Genomic DNA, 26,504 nt, shown 5'->3' on the forward strand with positions numbered 1-26,504 from the left:
TCATTCATTTGTTGTCTAAATTTGTCATGTTAAAACGGTGCCAATTTATGTGGCTTAATTGACAATTTATTTTCTGTTAAGTTTACTACTTCTTATTTTCATAATACATCATTTTAAGGTTCAGAGAGACAAATGAATATAGGAATTTTTAGGTCCCTAAATATGATACTACAAAATACACACCAGACTACTAACCCTACATTTTCTAGAATGTGCATGAAATGTCTTTTCTTAATGTTCACTTTTGTTAAAATGGGAACAAATACACTTATGCAGGTGACTGGATAGCGCATAAGTGATAAAAATCAGTGTGAAAATTATTTAATTTTAAAATGTTCCCAAGTTACCCAGAATTGGGGTATGTTAGACTTACCTGTCAACCAGTCATATAAGGCAGACTTTTCCAATCAAATTATTTTTTTGTGCCTTCTGTTCTGGCTACTTCATTTCATTAGTGCTTCCGGAAATAGTAAATAGATGTTATTCTGGAGGTAGATGCACCTTGTATGTAAACATAAAGAGACTATTGCTTTTTTGTTTTACAGTTTTGTTTCCTGAAACACATAATAGTAAGTTGTCCCACATTTGGCTTCTGTAGTTTATTTTAGTACTGTTTTCCAATTTTACCTTACTACCAATTCAAGATTTTTCTCCATACATGTACTCATTACCGTTGCAAATAAAAATTAATTCATGGCTATTTCTTTAAAATTGTATAGGTACCGATGAAGTTACTATAGTTACATAAAACATCACATGATAATAGATAAAATTATTTATCAAAATGACTGCTAAAAGAATATAATCACGATATAAGCCACAATGGAGTATTTTATTAATGCTGTATTTCCCTAGGCTGCCAGACTGTTTCTCATTCAGTGGAGTATGAAGAAAAGAAAGTGCATAACAACCAACCAGAATGTTAAATTGTCACCAGCATTTGGACAGAAAGCCTCAGTCATTGAAACGTAATTAAATGTTGCATTTACCATATTTACAAGCAAGATTTCAGCATAATGACCCTTGTTTTTTTCTCATCATGTCATTTTAAGGAGTGAAAAACCTGCCATGCATAGGACTGGGCTGAATTCAATGACCTACAAAGGATTTCTTTTTCCTAACGTGAACCGCACTATATTTTTGTTATATTGAAACAACCATGCATCAGGGAGAATGAGCAAATCAGCTTAAGCTATCATTAGAAAGAAAAGAAAGTCAGGCGACCATATTTTCCCAGAAAGTTCCTCCCAGATTCATGTGGAAAATTGTTTTAATACATAGAATAGCTTTTTAATTGTGGGGCTACCAAGCCAAAAAAAAATGTTTATTTAGTCCTTAGAGAATTATACAGTAAAAAAATATAATTAAGCTTCATATTGATTTCTGTGTTAATACAGACAACTCACACATTTTTCCTGAGAATACACATGCACAAATGTGTTAAAAAAAACCTCTAGCTTAATTTGAATGGTTATTTTAATAAAATAACATATAAAAACATAAATTAACAACATTAAATAATATTAATGTATTGCTTGAGAATCAAAATATACATTTATGTTTTAAAAATTCCTTGCCTCTGAGAATCCATGTATTAACTACAGAAGTATTTAGTGAAGAGAATTAGATGCAAAACAAGAATTAGGCAGATAGGAAGAAGCACAATGAAAATAAATAAAAATATGTAAATTATGCAAAATTAACGAGTAAGTGGTCTACTATAGAATTCATTAAAAATTATTTGTTGACTGAGACACATAGTGGAAATGTCAGCTTTACAATTCTAACCTTTATTTAACTGATTAAGCTGAAGTAGCATAGCTGTGGAAGAGTTTTAAAAAAAGCATTTTATTTGGGCTCTAAAACCTTGTATTAAATCTCAGATTGAACACCTAGTATGATCTCGGGAAAGTAACTTTATGCTTCAAACCAAAGAATAAGTTCTTTGTTGTTTTTTGTGTTTTGAAAAAACCTACTTGCATTTGTACAAGACTATTCTTTAGCATTATTGCAACAAATTCACCTGTTTCTGTCAGGCACAGACTTGGACACCAAAAAAGAGATGCCCAGAGATGAATGAGACAAATGTGTCAACCTCAGGGGGACAGCTGGGAGCCACAGCTGTGAAGTGACGTGTAAGTGGTTCTAGGATAGACGCAGTATGGAATCCTGATGGCCACCAGGGACAGAGGGGTCCTTTGTAGGCAAGGGATGTCAGGAACGGAGGAGGAGGATGCTGGACCTGCTGCATGAGAAGGAGGGCTGCCCAGCTAAGGGGGCTACAAGAACAGAGCCATGAAGCCTGGCACAGTTGGTACATTGGCCAGACCAGGAGTTCTGGGTGTGGATAATAACTAAGTTGACCAAAATTGTTGTGCACGTCTTACTCAGCCACATGAACATGTGTGACTGCAGAGTGCTTATTTGTGAGATACACTAAAATGTGTTTTATTAAATTGAAGTGTTAGTTATATGTGAAGGATGCATATGACTTCCAAATTATATTTATTACAAATTTGTTTTAACCAATAAAACTATAAATACAGAATAATTAAGGAGTTATAAAATCAAATTGTCATCAAAGCAGTGAGCAGTCAATGGGCCCAAACAGAAACTATTTCTGCTTTTAGTTACACATATGTGTGTTATATGACACTTTATATTAAATTTTTATTTCCATGAAATTAAGCACGGTATATCACAATATTCTGTGGTATCAAGCACCTTCAAATACACATCTGTGTTATTGCTTTCTGATTTGGGGCATGTCAGTGAAATTATAGTGTGTTTACTTAAATCCCATTGATAATTTGTCCCTACTAATTTTCTCACAGCCCTTGATACCTCTGATCTTATATGTAGGACCAGAAAGTGGTTCATGAATGAAGATACATTTTATTGAAACTCAGGTCCGATTTGAGCAATTGTCTTCTCCACTGTAGGGAACTAAAGGAACAACAGACAAAAGTCTGAAGTTCAAGTACCTCATCCAAGAAGCCCTTTAAATAGGCATTTCTGTCAACAAATATGTAAGGAAATTAGAATTGATTGTGTTTATATCTAAACTTTGAAAAAAAGGCTAGAATGACTAAAGTATAGATCCCAAATTTTTAACAAACCACAATGGTTCTGGAAAACTACAACCATCAGCTCCCCAGCCCCCATACAGTCAGAAAGCGCCCAGGCTAGACACCCACGGGAACAGTTTACAAGCACTAAGCTTGAGAAGAACGGACGCAGGGACAGCAGCTACCACAAACCATAAAGTGGCTACAGAGTGAGGAGCTTTGCGTACTTTATGTTGTGTAATCTATGTAGCAACCTAAAAGCTAACGAATTCAGCATCCTTTCATAGATGGGAATACTGAGGACCAGCTAGACCTACATACTGACTAAACTGACACAGCAGATTGTAGGCAGAGCCAGGATTAAAGTCCAGGCGTCTCTGCCACACCCCTTAAGTTCTTTCCACTTGCCTATATTGTAGACTCCTTGTGACATGTTGTTATCCTGGAACTGTGATCCCTTTGAACAATACAAAATAACATCCTCTTGCACTGGAATTGTTTTAAAGCCACAAGCTTAAGTAGACTATGATATTAAAACAAAACATAGAACGAAAAGAAGTTGCTTCTAGGTCAATTAGCTAAGGTGTCAAATCACTTTAAAATTCATTTACATCCCTCCATAAGAAAAAGAAATTATGATCCCAAAATAACATATGCCCTAATGGCTGGTTGATAATTAATTTTCTTTCTATATAATAATTTTCCTAAACTTTAAATTGTCATTTATTTCTTCTACCATTATTCTGTTTTCTTCCACCAAATTTCTTTAAATTAATTAAAGCACTTTTCTCATTTAAAGCTCTATTGAACTAGACATGTACAGAGTCTTTCCTACTTTCTGTATTATATTCCATGGAATTCCCTTATTAAAATTGTAATGCAACTATGAGTTCACTAGAAATTTCTATCTCAGATTTAAATATTAAAGCAAAACCTAGTTTGAGATTGAAAGTTAGAGCTTCTGAAATATTCTGCAAATGGTGGAAAACCGTTCCTCTTACCTGTGGGAATGAACCGCTTACTCACTAAGGTGTGCTATGAATATTAAGCGTTTGGACTCTTAAACCTGGTTCCCGAGCTCTTGTTGATGTCCACGGGGATGTTCCAATGACAAAGCTCACTAATTCTCTTCTGGGACATAAAAGTAATAAAATGATTTCATCATTCTCCATTGTTAACAAGTGAACAGTCTGGAGCAATGAATTACATGATAAAAAATATTTATATGAGTGCCTTTTGGCTTCTGATATAAAATGATCCCACAATGGAAAAAGAATGTGCATGGGACTGGAAAAGAAATCTAATGATACAAGACAGAGTCCAGCTCTGATTCTAAATAGCTGTGTGTTATTGAGTTGATGACTTAAATTCTCTGAAATCCAGATTCCTCTTCCTGGGAATATAACCTGTTCCCTTCTCACAAAGTACAGTAAACTTGTATATAATCAAATAATATGACAGCATAATCTATGAGAGACCTCTTTATCAGATAATAAAGTCTATTATACTTATTTAATGCTAAAGTGCTATACATCTAAGTGGTATGAGAGATTCATTTAAGCTCGCTAAGAGTTTAACAGAAGAGATAAGATATAAATACATGAATAGAAATTATTGACAGGAAAGATGGTGCAATATACAGATAACTAGTATTTCAACCAGTGGAACATTAGAATATTAGAGATCTGGCAAAGGTGAAGGTCAACATTTTTGAGTTATATAAGATCTTGTGTTGTCTTAGGTATCCCACATACTAATCTGTATATTTGTACTGGCTATGCACTTAACATTTTTTCCAAAAAATTGTGAAATATACATAGATGCCTGTACCCTATACCCAGAGATTCTAAATTAGTAGTTAAGGAAAGTTGGCTATGGAATCTGAGTGAAGAAAGGAAGGAGGGAGGGAGGGAGGGAGGAAGGGAGAGTGGGAGGCAGGGAGAAAAAAAGTGATATTTGGAGACCACCCAATTGTGAAAAAAGGGATCTACTAATTAATTGTGATCCCAAACTATCTATGTGTTCAATGTCAATCTAATTAAAATTATAAAAGTGTTGTTGCAGAAATTGACAAGATGATTATCCAATCATATGAAAAGGCAAAAGAAATAAGGTAGTCTTAACAATTTTGAAAAAGATAACAGTGCTAGAAGTTTAACAAAATTTGATCAAGATTTAGCATAAAGCTAAAATAGCAAAAAATGTGGCATTGGTGAAAACAGACATCTATGGAACAAAATGCAATTTAAGAAATGAATTTACAACAGAGCCAACTGATTTCTAGCAAAGCTTCTAAGGAAAATCCATGGAGAAAGGGCAATCTTAAAAAAAATGATGCTGAATATATACAATAGTCTTATGTGGCAAAAAATGTAGCCATTGACTCATTCTTTGCACATTTATAAACCTTGCCTCATAATGGACCTTAAACCTCAATATAAAACCTAATAAATACTATAATATTTCTAGTGAAAAAAAATGCACAACATCTGTGCACTGGGCTAGTCAGAAATTTTTATATAAAACATAAAATGCATGAAACATAGGAGAAAAAATGATAAATTGTTCTTTAACATAATTAAATCTTCTGCTTTATGAAAGACACTGTTGAGGGAATGTACAAACCAGTCACAGACTTATACATAATCTTTCCTAAACAACTGTCCGACAAAGAACACACATCCAGAATATGTAAAGAACTCCAAAGACAATAATATGAAATAAAAAGGAAAAAATAAACAATAAAAATTGGACATAAACTTGAATAACCATCACAGATGACAACTAAGCATGTAAAAAAAAAGACCAATGCCATTTGCAATAAAAAAAATATAATTTTAAACTACAATGTGACCCCAAACATCAGAATGACTAGAATTTTACAAATGTAACAATAAATGACAATACAAAGTGCTCACGAGGATACAGTGTCCCGGAGCTCTCATCCATGTTGGTAAGAAACAAAACGATGCAGCCACTTCAGAAAACAATCCGACAGTTTCCAGTGAAGTGAAACATACTGTGCCCTGTGACCCAGGATTCTCACCCTTTGTTATTCACTCAAGACAACAGAAAACCTATAAATACAAATCCTGTTGGCAATATTTACAGCATCTTTACTTACTGTATTTCAATACTGGAAAACCCCAGCGACCATCAGTAAATGGATAAACTATACACGAGTACATTATCTTTACTCATTCTTGAGCTTGTTTTATGCTGGACTCTCTGATATATCCACAACGTTTTTTATTACCAATAAGAAACTCATTTTTCCTCAAATCTCATATTTATCAGACTAGTCTACCACCCCAACCAATTCACTGGCAATTAGGGACTGTTGTACTGACAAATAAAGTCCGTCTTATATAGTAATTGATGTCAAATTATTAGACTTTATAAATGACTTTAACATATTTACTGAATTCAGTCAGTAAACAAAAATCAATTTATTTCCTTATAAAAGAAGCAAACATAAATTAACACTAAAAATGTATGCTATGTAGATAGGATCAAATATATCAAATACTTAAGGGTAATTCTAATAAGAAACATTCAGAAATCCACCCAGTAAATTCTATCTGATTGAGGGAAATTGAAGAATAGTAAGTAAACAGAGTGCTGTGACATGTTCGTGGATTAGGAAATTCGATATTGAAAAGATGTCAATTTTATTTAAAGTGAAAATTTTGAAAGAGTTTAAATATAGCATATATAAAGAAGTCTTCCAAATCAAAAACAGAAATTGACAAGGAACTAAAAAGTCATTTACAAAAGAAGATAATCCAAATGATCAGGAAACAAAAAGAAGTAATGCATTAGCTATTAGTAAAATGCAAATTAGAACCAGAAGGTTTCTATGATTCATCCGAAACACCAAAAAAAAAAAAAAAAAAACACTTGTGTAAAGGGCACAGTGGGAGCTCTCATTGCCAGCATGGATCACTTCAGCAGTCAGCTGGCCCTTATCTAGAGAATCTTACCCCTAGGCATGTACCAGCAGACATGCGTGCATACGTCTGTCAGGGGACATGTCCAAGGTTTCATGTGCATCTTTCATAATAGCAAATCCTTCTCCAATTAGAATGGAAAATGATGGTGATAATTTGACAAAAAGGAAAACTAAACAGTGATAAAAATGAATAAAACAGATGTATGTACAAAAATGGAGCATATTGTTAAGAAAACAAGCCAAAATCACAATGTATATATCCTCTAAGTTAAGGTTAAAAGATAGTATTTGAATGCCTATTAATTATATATATATATATATGTGTGTGTGTATATATATATATATATGTTATATACATCATATAATATATACAATATGTAGCATTTAGGATGTAATATGTATACCTACATTTTTTTAATGAACATATGTTTACAATGAAAAGAAAAATGCAATATTATTTGTTATATTTTTGCCATGCTTCTATTTCTTCCTGAATCTAATTCAGAAAAGTGAACTGCCTTTTATGTCAAAGAAAATAATCATTGACAACAAAAAATGATTCAAGACTGGTGGTACTACTGAATCATTTTGGATAAATGAGTGGAACCGTCTATAAATGGATATACTTGTAAATAAGAATATCATTTCCAACACTTTAAACAAATAAAAAATAACTTCAATTTGTTTAAGATGCACTTGGTCACAGCTTCTTTTGTAAACACTTTATAACTGGATAAATTATAAAACTCATGTTTTAGAGGTACCATAGAGTTGTGGAATAAAAGAATAGATGACAATGTCCAAATTAAGGCTCATTAAGTCAGAGAGAGTTAGCCCACATGATTATTCACCCTTACTTGGTTCACAGTGTGTTCCAAGTACAAACTTGTTTCAATATTATGTTACTACATAACTTCTTATCTGTGCATGTTTTACTGATTGATTCAAAGAGTAAACCCAGTTGTGCTTGGTCAGTGGTAGATGGAATAATATCTCAGGACTTTTTCTAAACTAAATCATTTTTCAGATTAAAATTTAATTTTTGTTTTATAAACAAAGCTGAATATCTGTCCCTGTTTCAGGGATCATTTTTCTCTCATTTCTGTGAAATGTCATATCTGTACAGTCCATTTTTCTATTTATATCTTGGACTTTCTACAATACATAAGAACAAGCCAAGAGAATTTTATTTGAGATATCATTTGTAATTATTTTTCCCATTATATCAATTTTATTTGACTCTAATTTGGGGAATTGTTTTTCTATCATGCAGAATTACTAATTTTTACAGTTTTCTTTTCAATTATTGCATCGCACATTCTGTATTTTGAGTCATAATTAAACTTTCCTTACTCCAAATTGGAAAACACCTTTTCTTAAAATGCTTTCATCATTTCACTCTCTAAAATATTTAAATCTCTGTCTCATTTAGGTTTCTCCTGCTAGAATATAAGGTATTAAGAATAGCTTATCATTTTTACTATTAAGGCTGCCCAGTTGTCTCCAAAACATTTATTTATATGTCCATATTTCACCAGTTAGGTAGGCTACTTATATTACATGACAAATTCTCATTGGTACTGGACCTTTTCTTGTCGTAAATACAAATTTCTACTCATTTTTCTACTCTCTCTCTCTGTATGTATGTATACGCACATATACTCTATTCCTACTCCGCAGAGGAGCCTGGAGATACCCATCCATGCCCAGCACCGCACGGTGCTGTCACGAGGCGCTAGAGCCCCTTCCAGCACAGCTGTTTCTGGGATGTGCGCCCCCAGCAGCTCAGGCCCTGCTGGCCGCTCAGCCCCCGGCTGTGCTCTGTCACCCCTGGATCCCGCGAGGCCTCTGTCACCACGCGCTCCTCCCTGGCGTCCCCGATCTCCGACGCAGGGCTCCTGCTCCTGTGCAGGTAACTTCCCCAGTCACTCTGTCACCATATGGCCACAGGAGCTCCCTCTCATAAATATTTTTATATTCATATTCATAAAACTTTAGAAATCATTATTTGCTAAATAACAGGAATCAACATCCTATTTTTTTTTCATGAGAAATTGATTCCAAGCCAAGATTCTTAAGTAATCCAAGTGTAGGAAAAAAAATGGTCTCTCCTAGAAGTGAAGCCTGGAATCCACACAGGTTTGGTTTGTATCCTTCCCATGATCCCTGCTGGGTGTATTTCAGATTCTCATCTTATCATAAGTAAAGCCTGAAAACATTCAAATCTTAAAGATGTAAAATGGGAAAAGATGGTGATATGCTGCAAAGGGCAGGAAAACTTTCTCCCTATTAAGATGTTCTTTTTAACTTTTATGAAAATTTTAATTTGGGCAACTATTTTAATACATTCAACAGCCACATCTCAGATTGCTGAGGTAGGCACAAAGAAAGCAACATATCAATTTGTATATAAAAATAAAACAATTGTCATCAGAACATTTATTCAACTGTTTCACATGATGGTTTTTAACTAGTTATCAAGGAACCTATTAGGGGAGAGGAGAATATCACAGAAACAAGTCCAAGATCTCAGTCTACTAGGAACAGAGGCTCTTTATGGAGTGCTCACAATAGATAAGGTGAGAATTGGATGGTCTGAAATGATGTTGTTCAGCCCCTTATCCATGACTTAAGAAATGAGATGTGCTGTGCATTCTATTCCATGGAGAGGCTGAAAAGAAAGTATTCCAGGTAGTAAAAAATTTAAGGAAGAAAAAAGAGGAGAGTGCCAAAAACAGGCTTTTAATTAAAAACCTAAATGTGTCAGGTGAAGGAGATCCCTGGGGTAGAGAGAACTAATTTCATTTAAAGAGCACATTATGTTTAGAAGGAACAATATTTTAAAGTTGGCTTGAATACCTTTGACAAAACAAGTGATTTCTCATACAGAGATTTAAGTATTAAATCCACTATGTGAGAAACATCAGCAACATCCCAAATAAAGAAGGTAAATACAAACCTCTTTAAACTGACAGTAGGCAGAAGATCTTATTGTTAAATTTAAAATAAGCATTTAACATACAGTAGCACTGTGTCACCTTCTTAAAATAACTCCTATTATTTCTGAAGCTATTAAACAAAATTTACAATGAAATAGTAATAATATGTAGTGATATTGAATCTCTTCAAAATACTGAAAACTAATAACAAATATGTTTTCTAGGCATAGATATTATAGGGAACTTCATTTTGAGCCAACATAATGTAATAAATAAATGTTATATTTATGTATCCTTCTGGATATTGCAATGGGAGATTTATAGTAAAAACGATCCATTAAATAAGATTACAAACATTGGGGAATCCAAAGAAAATTAATTTTAGAAAACAAAATGATAGATCTAAGGACTTACAAAATAATGAAAAACAATGTTAAGTTCAATACTGTTTTTAAGTTTTAGCTGCTAATTTATATCAGATATAAAAAATACAGCTGAGGGATGGGTAGCTTGCAACATTTCAAACTGAGTTAGAATATTGTTAAACATCGTTTCATTATTTGGGTTTCTCCAGGAATGAAGGATTGGTATTAAATGATTAGAAAACAAAATTTTACTTGATTTGATCGATAAGAACTCAAACACTTAAAAGAAAGACATGTAATTTTATGAGAGTAAATAGAGTAGTTCTCTGCTCTGTCTACCTTGTTCTGCTCATTGAAAATATACAAATCTTCACTCTATCACGTTACACATTGATGATGTCATCACCACAAAGTTGAATTTGTATATTAGAAATTTTCTTTAGTACTGGAAGTAATTTTATTCAAGTAATAAGGTGAAATCATTTATTTTAAAAATTGCCATTCATTAAAGTGATGCTTAATGATTAGAATTTTATTTTCTTGCATATTCATCATTTTCTCCCTTTAAGAATGTTGATTTCATTCAAAACATATCTTTTGTTTTAGGTAAATTCAGGATCAATTTACTCAGCACCATATTAGATGTACAGCATTTTCTAAGATCTATATTAATCTCAAGTAGGAAGATAGTCACAGTCCTTACCTCCCAGATCCCTTAATGTGAGTGACAGGAAGGACATACAAACGAAATTGCCCACATTGAAACATGACGGCCTGAAAGAGTGCTGTGTGCTCTTGGATTGCAGAGTAGTTATAAAGATAAAAAAAAAATATTGCCAGAGAAGTCATGAAGAACTCTTAGCTTAAGTGTAAAGTATTTTTATAACACTGATGACAGCTTTAAGATCTCTTTCCATTTCCACGTCAACCATGTGATACAAAGAAAAGTAAATGAATGTGTGTGTTTTTCCTACTGCTTAGAATGGAGGGTAAAATTTAGAATAATAGAGTTTACTTTTTAATAGCAACAATAACAACTACCTTTATAGAGACTTTTATAAATGCCAGGACTTCTTCAAGTTGTTTTGCATATATCAAATGGATTTACTCTTATAATAATCCTCGGGGTTGGTACAACTGTTGGCCAGTTTTATAGTCAAGTGAGCCTTGGCACAGGAAGATTAAGAACTTGCAGGAGGACACACAGCTAAGAGGTGGTGGAGTCATAATTCAAACCCAGTCCATCTTGGTAGAACTGTATTCCTTCTTCCTGACACTATATTTATGCTATGCTTGGTGGACAAAGTGCAAACCGACAGAATGAAGAAATGAAAGGCAAGGCTGAGACAGATCTTGGGTCCAGGTGCCCAGGGAACAACATCTAAGGAGGCTCTGCCTTTCAGGAGTGTGCAATGCAGAATCAGCTCTGAAAAGATGATCTCTTAAGTTTGGTGCCTAGGGGTTCTCATTCACCTTCACCAGTCCTGGCCCTAGTGAAATGAGAGAATGGAAAAAAGTAATGACCAAGAAGTCAGTCAAGAACTCTATTAAATGAAATTCTGCTAGAAAATATGTCACAACCTTAAGGATTTAAGATTTAAGAATGTAATATCATATTTTTATCAAGTATATATCATATTTAATCAATTAAAATTAATAGGGAATTTTACTCTTATTATCTCATTTAATTATCAGGAATATGGAATATACGATTAGAAAATCTAAACACCTGTTTAATACCACTCAGATAATAAGTTATGGAGTCAAGATTTGAACTCAGTTCCAATAAAAATATAGACACAACATTCAATCACAAAATCTGTGTACACATGATCAAATTACCCATCACTGGTAAGTCTCAATATCATTATCTGAAGAAAAGTGAGTTTAGAAACTTACCTGAAGTGTGCTTTCAAGGCCCAACAAAGCTGGTGGAGGTGCACACAGCACAAAGGGACACGGCAGTCAGTACATCTGTCCCCCTGCTCTCACACATGCACACAGGGAAGGGACACACTGCAGGCTGTCCCTGTTTACACAGGGTTGCCCTCTTTATTGATCATATCTATCTATATCCATGTTTCCAGACAATTTTTCCTGATTAAATCCCTCTAATATTCCCCACTTAGTACACTACAAAAAAATACTTGTTCTTTTTCCCTACATGCAATAAAATATTCTCTCATTTCATTTGGTAAAGTGCCGAGTAATACAAACTGTATAATAAGGACATTGATGCTCAAGATCATCAAGTGATGGGAGGGAAATGAAGAGTTGAAACAGACAGTTGAGAATGAATGAGCAAAGCACTGTCTCCTATTGTTCTACTGAAGTGTGATAGAGAAAAATTGGAAAGTACAATAGCATTGTTAAGAAGTGCAATTAATTCAAAGTGAGATGACATGGCAAAGCTGTGGGTCTATTTTCAGTGACTGCCAATTTTTTCCAGAGTCTGGGCTTAGTTAAGCATAGTTTGGTTTTATACTGCATTGTGTTCAAAATTAATATCTTAAAAGAAATTTCAGGAGAGTGTGCAGAGTGATAATCTTTAAGGTGTAACCTGAGAGAGTGGGAAACTAGTGACATTATTAAATTAGAAACAATTTCAGTGTTTATGAAAACCAGTCTTGATATCCTGATACAGTTAAGGCAACAGCATTGATCCATGCAGGAAAAATGAAAATCACATGCTCAATTTCCCATTTCCATAGATGAAACCCCAAGAAAAACCAGCAGAAGGAAATCTAACTGAATTGATGGGATTTGTTCTGCTGGCCTTTGCAGATGTTCCCCTTCTCCAGTCATTTCTATTTGGCTTGTTTTTAGTCATCTACATCATTACCTTGGTGAACAATGGCATCATACTCCTAGTAACAAAACTAGACCTTGCTCTCCACACCCCCATGTACTTTTTCCTGGGAAATGTTTCTTTTTTGGAAATCTGTTATGTATCAGTTACTCTCCCCAGAATGCTCATGAATCTGTGGACCCAGAGAAGAATGATTTCTTTAGTTGTCTGTGCTACCCAAATGTGTTTTATGCATATGCTGGGAGCCACAGAGTGTCTCCTTCTGGCTGTGATGGCCTATGACCACTATGTGGCCATTTGTAACCCTTTGCACTATCCTCTAGTCATGAACCACAAAATGTGTGTCCAGCTGGTGGTTGGATCCTGGACCAGTTTAATCCCGGTCCAGATAGGGCAGACATGCCAGATTTTCTCTCTGCCCTTTTGTGGTTCTCATTTAATCAACCACTTCTTCTGTGACATCCCCCCAGTACTCAGCCTGGCCTGTGGGGACATCTTTTTGAATGAAATGATGGTATGCATAGTTGCTGTGTTATTTGTTATGGTTCCATTTCTGTTGATCCTCATCTCCTATACCAAAATCATCTCCACAATCCTTAAAGTGCCATCAGTCACAAGTCGGGCCAAAGCCTTCTCCACCTGCTCATCTCATCTCATGGTTGTAGCTTTGTTCTACAGATCAGCCACTATTACCTATTTACAACCCAAGACCAGCCACTCAGCAGGAACTGGTAAAGTGCTTTCTCTCTTCTATACCATCGTGACTCCCATGTTTAACCCCATGATATACAGTCTAAGGAACAAGGATGTCACCATGGCCCTGAGAAAATTGTTACGGAAATAATTTACTTCTTTACAAAATGAGTCACTTGCAGGAATTGATTTCTTCCTATTGATAATGAAATTTCAATCAATACTTACTCTAAACTCTCTTTTTCTGCCTATACACTTGTAGTTTTTTCCAAATTATTTATTTCCTGTAATGTTGTAATTTCTTAATATTTACATTTATGGGTATTTCATCAAATAAATCACTTAAATGGTAATTTTATAATTTTAGCATGCAATATTTTCTCTCAGTGTGAACTTTTGATAAGGATTGGGGTAATGAACTTATTGCAATAAATACTCTATCACTTATTGGAAAGTATGTCTTTATATTTTTATAGAATTTTAATTGTCATTTTAGGAAACATTAGCAATGAATTTTAAATATTTTAAGTTATAGTGTATATTTAAAATATGTATATAATTTGTTTTGGTCTAACATTGATTCTATAAGAAATAATTTCTTAGATAAAAAAGAACCTTCTTGGGAATGTAGTTTCATAAATGGTTTTGATACATCAATATCAGTAAATACAAAGCATGATTCATATTAATAGTTCTATGAGTCACACAGAGTCCAATGTTTTGATAAAAATGAATAGCATTAAAACATTTGCGTGTAATAAAAAGAGAGGAGAAAGTCATGGGCATATTTTTCATACATTTTTCTGGAGATAATAGTAGTGATTGAAAAATTAGGGCAAAGGAAACAAAGTTTTATAAAACATATCTGGTATAAAGACACAGATATCACACATGTATACCACATATATATATACTTTGAAAATAATCAATAAAAATGTTAATCCGTGTTAATTGTGAATATCTGAGAGTAAAACTTTCAGTTATTTTCCCTTTCATTTTACTGATATTTATGTTTATTGCAATAAGTCTTTGCTATCATGTAATCATGAAAAGCAAACAATAAATCTGTATTCATTGTGTATCAAAGCAATTATGATCAGTTGTTGGTGTTCTCTATTTATATTGATACAATTAACCTTATTTTCAATTTGAGCTTTTCTAATAAATTATTAGTACATGCAAATAGAAGATCTTTAAGGAATTAGGACCTGTCATCAGTTCTTAAAGTGTAAAAAGAATGTGGTGAGGCTTGCAACTGTTTTAAAGGTTTAACCCATACATGAAATAGTCATCTACTCACATTTGTATGAACATGCCTATCGGAAACCATGAAATGACAGTGGAAATGATTGAATATAGGGAAGGGATTAAAGAAAGGGAAACATAATAACGCCAATAAAAATTCTAGGAACATTTTCAAGCAGAAATCAGGTAACACCTGAACTGATTAGAGGTGGAATGGAATGAGATAGATATTGACAAGTCTTCCATGTTCACTGTCCCTCCTGCCTAACATAGAAAAAAAAACAAAAAATAGTGATACAGAAGGGATAACTAACAAGGGGAAAACATTTAAAAAATACTAATAACATCAATAAATAAGAACTAATCTAACTCTTTTTATAGAAGGACAACATCTATATGACTGGATTAGTCATAAATTTTTATATAAAATGTAAAATACATGAAACATAGGAGAAAAAAATGATAAATTGTTCTTTAACACAATGAAATCTTCTGCCTTATGAAAGTCACTGCTGAGGGAATGTACAAATCAGTCACAGACTTGTACAAAATCTTTCCTAAACCACTGCCCAATAAAGAACACATATCCAGAATATGTAAAGAGCTCCAAAGACATTAATATGAAATAAAAAAGGAAAAAATAACTATAAAAATTAGGCATAACTTGAATAACCGTCACAGATGACAACTAAGCACGTAAAAAAAAAAAAAAAGGCCAATGCCATTTGCGATTAGGGAAATACAATTTTGAACTACAATGCCCCCAAACTTCAGAATGACTAGAATTTTACAAGCAAAACAATAAATGACAATGCAAAGTGCTCACGAGGATACAGAGCAACTGAAGCTCTCCTCCATGGTCAGTAAGAAGCAAAATGATGCAGCCACTTCAGAAAACAATCCGATAGTTTCCAGTGAAGTGAAACATACACTTACCCTGTGACCCAGAATTCTCACCCTTTGTTATTCACCCAAGATATGGAAAACACAAATCCTTATGGCTATATTTACAACATCTTTACTTATTGTATTTCAATACTGAAAATATCCCAAGTGGCCATAAGGTAGTGAACCGATAAACTAACTGTACGTAAGTACACTAATTTTACTCATTCCTGAGCTTGTTGTTTACTGCTGGACACTCTGATACATCCACAATGTTTGCATTGCCGATAAGAAACACATTTTTCTTTAAATCTCATATTCAGCAGACTACCCTCAACCAATTCACTGGTGATTAGGGACTGTTTTACTGAAAAATGAAGTCTCTCTTTTTTAATAGTTGATGTCCCCGTAGTATTTCCATAAAAATCACTGTGAATATCCTTGTTCCTCTCCCCATTTAATTAGCTATTGTGTCCTGTTTTCTTTCCCAAAAGACAGCTATTTAAGAGGACTGTATGGTAAGCCTATGGAAAATAACTTCTGAATGATTCTGGTTTATATTTTTAGAAGTTTATCCAGCACATTGATGTTGCCTCATTCTGGTTTAAAAATTAACCTATGATTAATCTAAGAACAAATTAACAACAGAACCTTTTGGGTGTGGTATTGAGTCTTTTAAGTGTTTCCACCCCCTAAAATTCAAACTAGCAGAGATGGAGATGGCACTTAGGAGAAATTGGAACCAGTTATTTGAACAAGTTGAGGATTTTTTTTTTGTCATCTCTCTGTTCTTCTTTACCTGTTAGTCTGTTTGCAGAAATCCTCTGACTATAGGGCAGGATCATAATAGTGACATCACATTTCTTATACCTTGTTCTTTACTAATGTAAAAAATATGACTGCATCCTATTTCAAAGAAATATGTGGACTTAACTATATGGCCCTAAGATGGGATCACCTATTCTCCCAGGTTTCTTGACTTACTTATTAATTATTTTGATCAAGAATAGTAATAGAAATTAAAAACAAATTGCTACAGATACTCGTTGTTTTATTTTTCCTAGACTTCCTGGTTGAGAGAGTTAACATCTAAAAAGAATCAGTACAGTGTCTAAACAAGCAAATAGGAAAAAGTTAACATAAAGAAAATCAAGGTTTATTTTCCTTCAAATGTTTCACATCAAAATACTGGTAACTCATTTGGATCCATTTTCTATCAAACTAGATTGATAGACAATGAGTGAGCCTTTGTTATTATTATGTTTTTTAAATTTCTCTCCTTTAACATCATACTTGTTAACAACTATTTACTTCCGATATTGCCTTAATTTATCCAGCTAATTATTTTGTTATCTAAGTAGATATCATGACATCAGTAAGGTCATCTTAAAAACAAATAGAAGAATTAATGGAGACAATAATTTCAAAGGACAGAATGTTAAATGGTAGTAACTGATGATCAAATGACTATACATGGTGCTGATCTAGAGAAACATGGAAGAAAAGCTATGAAGAAAGTTGGTTTCCTAAAAATCATGGAATGCCTCTGTGCAGTTTTCCATTACTGCATAAAAAAGTACACCAGAACTGTTCATCTTAGAATAACATCCCTTCGTTGTATCTCATAAATGAAAAGGTCAGGAATTCAGGAAGGGATTAGCGAGGTGATTATCCTGCTTCATGTGGCTTTGACTGTGGCCACTCAGGGGTATTCAGATGGTGACTGGTTTAATTTGGAATGTATAAAATATCTTAATTTTTCTATATGATGCGGTTACAATGGTGTGTTAGCAAGAGTAAAACCCAGTTTTGTGTAACTTTTATTCTATTGGGGAAAACGGTTAAAGTTAGAAAAATACATTACTATGATAATTTAATATAAAATAAATAATCAAATAGAACCACATGAATGAGATTGTATTTTCACAATTTGGGTGGTGTTCAATTTAGTTTGGGTAATCAGGGATTAAAAGATATTTTCCTATCATAACTAGCACTACATACACCTCATTTATCTCACCAGTAAGGTTCTTACCCAAAGAACAGAAGTTCAGATATGATTAAAATGAAAGAAAAGAAAGAAAGAAAAAAAAAAAGGATAATTAGACCACAGCGAGGGGTAGGAAGGGAGAGAATGAAAATTCCTCCACTGACTATTATTATTAGATGATATAAATCTATGTATACACAGACACTATTCCAGAATGTACAAGGAAATTATTAGACTGTATAAATGACTATAACACATTTACTGAATTCAGTCAGTAAACAAAAATCAATTTATTTCCTTATAAAAGAAGCAAACATACATTAACATTAAAAATACACTATGTAAATAAGATCAAACATGTCAAATGCTTAAGGGTAATTCTACTAAGATACATTCAGGAGGTCCACCCAGAACTCTAGATGTTTGAGGAAAACTTAAGAAAAGTAAGTAAATGGGTTGCTGTGACATGTTCATGGATTAGAAAATTTAGTATCGAAAAGATGTCAATTTTACACAATATGAACCACAAATTCAAGGAAATAGAATAAAATATCATCTGTGTGTTTATGAGGTGTGTGTGTGTATAGCTAACCAGGCTGATTCCAAAATTATGGAAATGAAGACAGCTGATAATAGCCAAGTCACTCATAAGAAGAGTAAAATGGGAGAACCAACTCTTTCGGACATGATGCCTCACTATAAACTATAGAATACAGACAGTGGGAAATCATTCCACAACAGATACAAAGACCAATGACACATAATAGATAGTCCAACACACACTCCACCCATGGACACAGCTGAATATATAAAAGGTAGCATCGCAGAAGAGTGTAGAAAAGTGATCTAATAAAGCATATCAATTGAATTAGAAGTGACTGTTAAAAAGTTAAATCATACTTCACATTATTTATGAATAAAATTCTACATAGTTTGTAAACCTAAATATGAAATACAATATAACAGAGCTTTAAGGGATAATATAGATTATCTTCCTCACCTTAGTATAAAAAAAGTATTTTTTAATAAATTATTAGCCATAGTGGAAAACACTGACAGTTGGACTATATTGATTGGGAAGTACTCACCACCCAAAAAAAGGCATTCAGAGTGAAAGTTTTCAACATGAAAAATTTATATACACAGGATGTTAATGTGCTCCAAATAAAAAAGAGAAAACTCAGAAAAAAAAATTGACAAGAAACTTAAAACAGTAACTTTACAAGAGGAAAATGAAGATTTCAGGGCGGAAGCTTTTGAGGACAGTAAGAATGGTATTCCATCTTTACAGGGCTAAAAAACAGCTGGCAGATAAGAATGATTTAAATAGTGAAATTATTCTGCAAAACAGAAAGTGAAATTTTAAAGTATTTTTAATTGAAACAAAAGGGAAAAATGCATCACCAGCAGATTTACAAATGAGAAATACTAAAAGAAGTTTTTTAAAGGTAAGAAAAATAATAAGATGGACATTTGGATCTACCAAAAAATGAATAGATCTCAAAATTGAAAATAAGAGGGTTGTTATTCATATTTTTCATATTTTTGAGTGTTCTTTAAAAGATATACAGCAATTGGAAACAAAAAAAATCAATGTATTGTAGCAACAATACAGAACAAAAGAAGGTACTTGACAAGTGTTTTCTTGTCAGGGTCTCACATTTTACATAATATGGTATAATTTCTTTAATAGTATACTGCAGTAGGCAGATATTCATATTGCTAAATCTACAGCCACAGCTAAAAAAATTAACAAGGAAGATTAGATTTTAAAAGGTAGACATATGTAAATACTAAAAGCATATGCAAGCCACCAAAAGGCAGAAAATGAAGGGAAAACAACAAACAAAAAAACATATAGCAGAGAAATAAAGCACAAATAGTGAAGCAGTAAATTTAAAACTAACCATACTTATAATTATACTATTAAAAGTATATAGCAAAATGAGAAGTACATAGCAATCTGATTAATGCATAGCAGAGTGGCTGGCTATAGTTAATAATACTGTATTATATATGTGAAAGTTACTCAGAGAGATCTTAAAAGTTTTCACAACAGGAAAAAATTGGATAACTGTATGGCCATGGATATTAACTAGATTTATTGTGGTGATTGTTTTGCAGTATACACAAATACCAAATCATTATGTTAAACCTGAAACTAACAGAATGTATGTCAATTATATCTCAATTTTAAACAAAGAAGATACTGAAATTGTGAATAAAAATGCATGACCTAACATTTTTTTTGAACTGTGATACCCAAAGATAGAATGTGCATCTTTTTTAAGGAAAATATTCACCACAGGAGACTAACAGCTGAATCATGAAAGGTTTTGGTATTTAGGGAACAAATACAGGACATTTTCTCTGACTGCAATGCAGTTAGATTTCAGTTTCTTTATTTTGGTTTTTTTTGGCATGTGTGTTGTGGCTAGGAGGAAGTATGAGATTATTTCTGGGTGTGATGGACTAGTTTTCAATCCTGATTTTGTGATGGCTTCACTGGTGTGTACATATGAAAAATGTATCAAGTTACAGATTTTAAATAGGTGTTCTTTTTTATGTTTTTATCAATGAAGATAATTTCAATTATTAAAACAAGATAGAAAATAACTCAGTGAAAGCCAAGAGAATCTGTTAATGGAAGATATGCAATGCCAAAGGAAAACAAAATAATATACCAGAAGAATATTCCTATCTTCAAAAATGAATAAAAAGAAATTATAATGAATGGAATATGGATATATACAACACAGATGAATCTTAAAACCCTTACACTGAGCAAAGACTCCAGGATAAGAGAGAAACCATTCTAACAGGTTATGAATGACCTGTAGCTACAGAAATCTGATCGGTGATTCCCTGGGGCTGGTAGTGGAGGGAGGATGAACTATGAAGCTGAGCGAGGAAATTTTTGTGGATAGTGTGAATATTATATATGATGATTGTGGTGATGGCTTCTCAAGTGTATATATTTGTCAGATTTCACAGAATTTTAAATCTCATAGAATGTATTTTAAAGGTTGTGCTTTATTGCATGCAAATTAGGCCTTAATAATGTTGCTAATTTGAGATTAAAAATAAGAATGACATTGCATTAGACACAACTATATCTTAAAAAACACCTGAAATATGCAGGTATATATCACACATAATTTATATTATGTAAATGTCTTGCTAAAATTGAAATCTAAAGGTCTATATGCTACAGCATGCTGAACACAGTGACCACAACAGAGCTCTGTGGCCATCTGGCTTGATGCCCTCCAAATATATTTCTGTTTGTATGACGTACAGTAAGCAACCTTCCCCTAGCCCTCTCTTATCTGTACAAGACAGTGTGACTGGTTTCTACAATGTTATACGAGAATGATATGTCTATTCTGTGTTAAGGTTCTTGTGAGTAGACAGTTGACCCATGAACAACACGGGTTTGAACGTCCTAAGTCCTCCTAGATGAGGGTCCTCTTATGTGAGGATTTTTTTCAATAAATATATTAGAAAAATTTTTGAAGTCGTGACAATTTGAAAAACTTTTTTTCTCTAGCCTACTTTCTTACAAGAATACAGTATACAATACATATCACATATAAAATATGTTCTGATCAATCATGTAGGTTCCCGATAAGGCTTCTGGTCAACAGTAGGCTGTTAGTGAAGTTTTGGGGAGCCAGAAGTTGTACACGGATTCTTGACTCAGCGGGGTTGGTGCCCCTAACCCACACTTTGTCCAAGAGTCAACTGTATTTCTTCCCGTATTTCCTGCCTGTATTTTATTCTCAGCTCTGTAATGCTGAAGGTTCAATGGGGAACTACAGAGAAGAGCAAACTGGAGAACAGTGGCATTCTTAGTCAAAAGGAACTAGAGTATCGGAATGACTGACCGCAGGACTGAACTATGTATGGTGCGAGTGTAAGTTGCTTCTTTATTTTAGTTAGCCACTGATCTATCCTAGCTGTTCAGTTTTTAGATTTCATTTCAGGTGTTACTTAATTGAATAAAGAAATATCCAATTCACCATCTTGATGATGATAGAATATGGATTAGAATAGTCTACTCCAGTGGGGGATGGACATTCGGTTTGTCCCCTCCTGTAAGTGACTGACACACTCATTTGACGCAAATCATGAGTGCATTTCTTATTTGTACAGAAACATGAAGAAAGGTGACACAAATACCAAATCAGTCATGAGTACAGCTGGTCAATGTGTGAGAGACAAGCTGTAGTAAAGAGAAGCAGGCTTAAAATACAAAAACAGAAGGAGTGCAGTCCTAGAAACACACTATCACCCTCCTACACTGTTGGTGGGAATGTAAATTGGTGGAGCCACTGCGGAAAGTGGTATGAAGGTTACTCAAAACTCTAAAAATAGAAATACCATATGACCCAGTAATTCCATTTCTAGGAATTTACCCAAAGAAAACAAAATACCTGATTCCAAAAGATATATGTAACCCTATGTTAATTGCTGTATTATTTACAATAGTCAAGATATGATGCTATTGTAATAGCAACCAAAGTGTCCATCAATAGATGAATGGATAACGAAGATATGATATATATACACAATGGAGTATTATTCAGCCACAAAAAGAAAGAAATCCTGCTATTTGTGACAATATGGATGGAGCTAGAGGGTATTAGGTTAACTGAAAAAAGCCAGGCAGAGAAAGACAAATGCCATATGATTTCACTTATTTGTGGAATCCAAAAACAAAACAAAACAAAATGAACAAAACAGCAATAGACTCCTAGACACTGAGTGACTGGGGGTTACCATGCAGGAGGGCTTAGAGTGGGTGGGCGGAGAGGAGGAGGGGGATAAAGGGACACAACAGTTCTCAGTCGTAATATAAGTTGGTCATGGAGAGAGTAGTACAGCATAGAGAATGTAAACAATGGTTCTGTAACATCTTCCTACGTTGACAGATAGTAATCACGCTAGTGGGGCTGAGGATTTAATAATGTAGGTAACTATTGAACCACTGTGTTCTAAACTTGAAACCAAAAAAAGGTTGTATATCAACTATACTTCAAGAAAAAAAGAAAAGAAACACACTATCCTACAGTCAAAGAACTCCAAAACAGGAAGAAATAAATATAATTAGTGGATAATGTAGAAGTAGACGCTGGGTTTGCAACATTATGTGTGATAGTCTTATCTACATACCTGCCCGGAAGTAGCTGAAATGGAAAAGGACTTTTACAGGAAAGTTCCTTTTTTTTTTCTTTTTCTGTGTTAAACAATATTATTTAAATGCTTATTTTTGAAGTGGCTTACGTTGGATTCAGCTTCTTCATGCCTACTTAGACACCAGTAACATGAATAAAACCATCCAGATTTTTGCTAGCAGGCATGATGTGTTTCAATTTCCACAAAGGTCCATCTTGGAAGAGAGCATTCCACTTCTATAAAAGGATCTCACCACCCCATATATTTAAGAGACTACGCGTACCATGTTCATGTGAAAATATGTGACATGTTTTTTGGAAGGTGTGAATGATCTAAATCTGGATGAATTATGGGAATAACAAGAAGGAAGATAAATTCACACAAATTATGAAGAGCCTGAAACACAATAAATAGAAAGATTTTTAATGTTCTCCTGAAAAGTAATACTAGACAATTAAGAGTATTTCCACACCAAGGGCCTCCCCCGTATTGGGGTGGGGGTGGGGGACTTTATGCCAAGAAGGGGCTAAAGAGAAGGACAATTTATCTACAGAGAAAGTAGTTTAAAATAATAAACCCGGATGATTGCCAAACAGAATTTGTCTTCTAGAAATTAAATTGTTACACATGAGAAGATGTCCCCCAGGATGCGCTTGGCTAGGTCCTACATAAGAACAGCCAATATCTGGAGCCAACAGGAACATTATAGAATTACAGTGACTTCCTGACACAAAAGAAGATTTTTTAAAGTTTATGGGTTAAAAAACTGTACTCACATAGATAGCTTCATGCAAATCCATAAAGGTAAGCTAAATTGTGTTAGACTATTTTATTTAAGGATAGCTTTAAATATGAAGATCAATATAAGAATAAAACAGAAAAACATGAAATTCTAAGATGATTATCAAAAATGAGTTAACTTCTTAAGAAATCTCATGTACTTCTGAACTTTCTTAATTATAAAATAAGATACATGTCAAATGATGATAATATTTATAATAAAATGGCTCACTTAAGGTAATTTTGAAAACTAGTACCATTGGAAACGGAAACATCAGAGAATATTTGCTCAGTATTATTTGTCAAGATATTAAGGTAAAATTAGCAGCTAGTGGAGCTGTAGGCAGAGACTTGATGAGCTAGGAAAACAAAATATAGGCAGTAGACCGGATGAGTCAGGAAAACAAAAGATTTCTGTTGGTAAGCTAGAGAACAAATCTTAATAAAGGTAATGGAAACTGACAACCGGTGTGGACTGTGTGATATTGGATGACGTTAATATGAAGTGAAGCAAAACAGTATGTGGTTGTGTGTGTGTGTGTGTGTGTGTGTGGTTGTGTTGTGGTGTTTTTTTCAGTCCCATTCGTTTGCTCCAGCCATTTGCATGTCCAGAGTAAGGAATAACTTGGTTTGATCGAAGCTACACTGTATTAGGCACAATTATGAAAGGAAAATAGAATGAGAGCTGTGATTGGCTGCAAGGGAATTATATGACAATGGATGACAGAGCTCACATAAGGAGGAAAATGTGATGAATTTCTTGATGAGTTAAAGGTTAATGGATATTTATCATACACTATATAAGGAGTGTTAATAGGAAAGTTATTAATATGATGGCATTAATGCTAATGGTTTATATTTAGCATCAGTGATAGGAGAGATACATAAAGTAGAATAATATTGATTGATTTATTTCCTCAGCAGCAAAGAATTATTTCAAGAAAATTGATTCTCACTGGAATATAAATGGGAAGACTTAAGACTTATTTTGAATGTGAATTAAGCAAAAGTGTTAAGGGAAAAGCTTTGAATGAAAGAAGATGGAATGAACAATCAATACAAAAAAAAAATTAATCCAGACAAAAATAACAGAAAAAAACCTATATCATAATTTCACTCCAGATATTATTCCTACACAATAAACTCTGAATGACAATGTACACTTCTCATTATCCCTGATATCATTAAATCCAAGTATGAATGCATATACTAGCATTTTATTTCTTTAATCATATTTCTTGAATTTTAACTGCACATCAATTCATTTTTGAAGTTTCAAATCTCGTTTCCAAAAAACAGAGCAAAGTAATGGTGGAAATAATTTAAGAGATTATATAAGTGCACTCATGCATCTTATCCAGCTAACAATAGGAAAATGCATTTATATCAAACATTAATTAATTAACCATCTTGACTTTACTATATCTGCAGATGGAGAACAAATTAACAGAAAACCCCAATATCACTGCCACGGTGGAATTTATTCTCCTAGGGTTTTCTGATGTTCCTAATCTCCAATGGATCCTTTTCGGGATATTTTTAGTCATCTATCTGACTATCCTGATGTGCAATGGCATCATAATTTTGATAACAAGAATTGATCCTGCTCTCCAGATCCCTATGTATTTTTTTCTGAGCACTTTTTCTTTTTTAGAAATCTGTTATGTAAGCGTCACTGTCCCAAGAATGCTCGTGGACCTACTAACCCAGAAAGGAAACATTTCTTTCTTTGCCTGTGCTACACAAATGTGTTTTGTCCTGATGTTTGGAGGCTCAGAGTGTCTCCTCCTGGCCGTGATGGCCTATGACCGCTATGTAGCCATCTGTAGCCCTCTGCACTACCCTCTAGTCATGAACCACAGGGTCTGCGTCCAACTGGTGGTCGCCTCCTGGATGGGTGGAGTTCCAGTTGTAATTGGGCAGACCTGCCAGATTTTCTCTCTGCCCTTTTGTGGGTCTAACACAATTAACCATTTCTTCTGTGACCTTTCCCCGGTCCTCAAGCTTGCTTGTGGGAACACATTTGTGAATGAGATAGCAGTCTATGTAGTTGCTGTGGTATTTATCACGATTCCGTTTTTGTTGATTGTTATCTCCTATGGCAAAATTATCTCCAACATTCTGAGACTGTCATCAGCCAGAGGGAGGGCTAGAGCTTTCTCTACCTGTTCTTCTCACCTGATAGTTGTCGTCTTATTCTATGGAACAGCTACTGTCACTTATTTACAACCCAAACCAAGTCAGTCTGCAGAAATTGGGAAACTGATCTCTCTTTTCTATACTGTTTTGATCCCAACATTGAATCCCATTATATATACTTTGAGGAACAAAGACATCATGGTAGCCCTGAGAAAACTGGTAACTAACTTATCAACATGACTCGACTGCTGGTAATTACTAGAAGAATGCTTATATGTTTGTCATGTAGATACAGCAGAAAAAAAATCTTCTGGTTTTGCTCCTATTTTCCTAAATACTGGTATTATCATCATAGCAGCTTCACATGATATTAAGGGACCTTAGTTTCATAGAGTTAAATTAAGGATTTCTGAAAAATCGATGCACATATTATCTCAACTGTAAGGATCTCATTTGAAGAT

The 26,504-nt window shown here is 33.8% G+C and overlaps 2 pseudogenes; both read left to right on the forward strand.

The window, feature by feature from the left end:
• Window positions 1-13,011: 13,011 nt before the first annotated feature.
• Window positions 13,012-13,977, forward strand: LOC118908102 (olfactory receptor 10AG1-like; annotated as a pseudogene).
• Window positions 13,978-21,208: 7,231 nt separating this feature from the next.
• On the forward strand, window positions 21,209-26,283 carry LOC130684704 (olfactory receptor 10AG1-like; annotated as a pseudogene).
• The last annotated feature ends 221 nt before the right edge of the window (window positions 26,284-26,504 follow it).

The sequence above is a fragment of the Manis pentadactyla genome, chromosome 9, assembly GCF_030020395.1.
Source record: "Manis pentadactyla isolate mManPen7 chromosome 9, mManPen7.hap1, whole genome shotgun sequence".
Lineage (NCBI taxonomy): Eukaryota > Metazoa > Chordata > Mammalia > Pholidota > Manidae > Manis > Manis pentadactyla.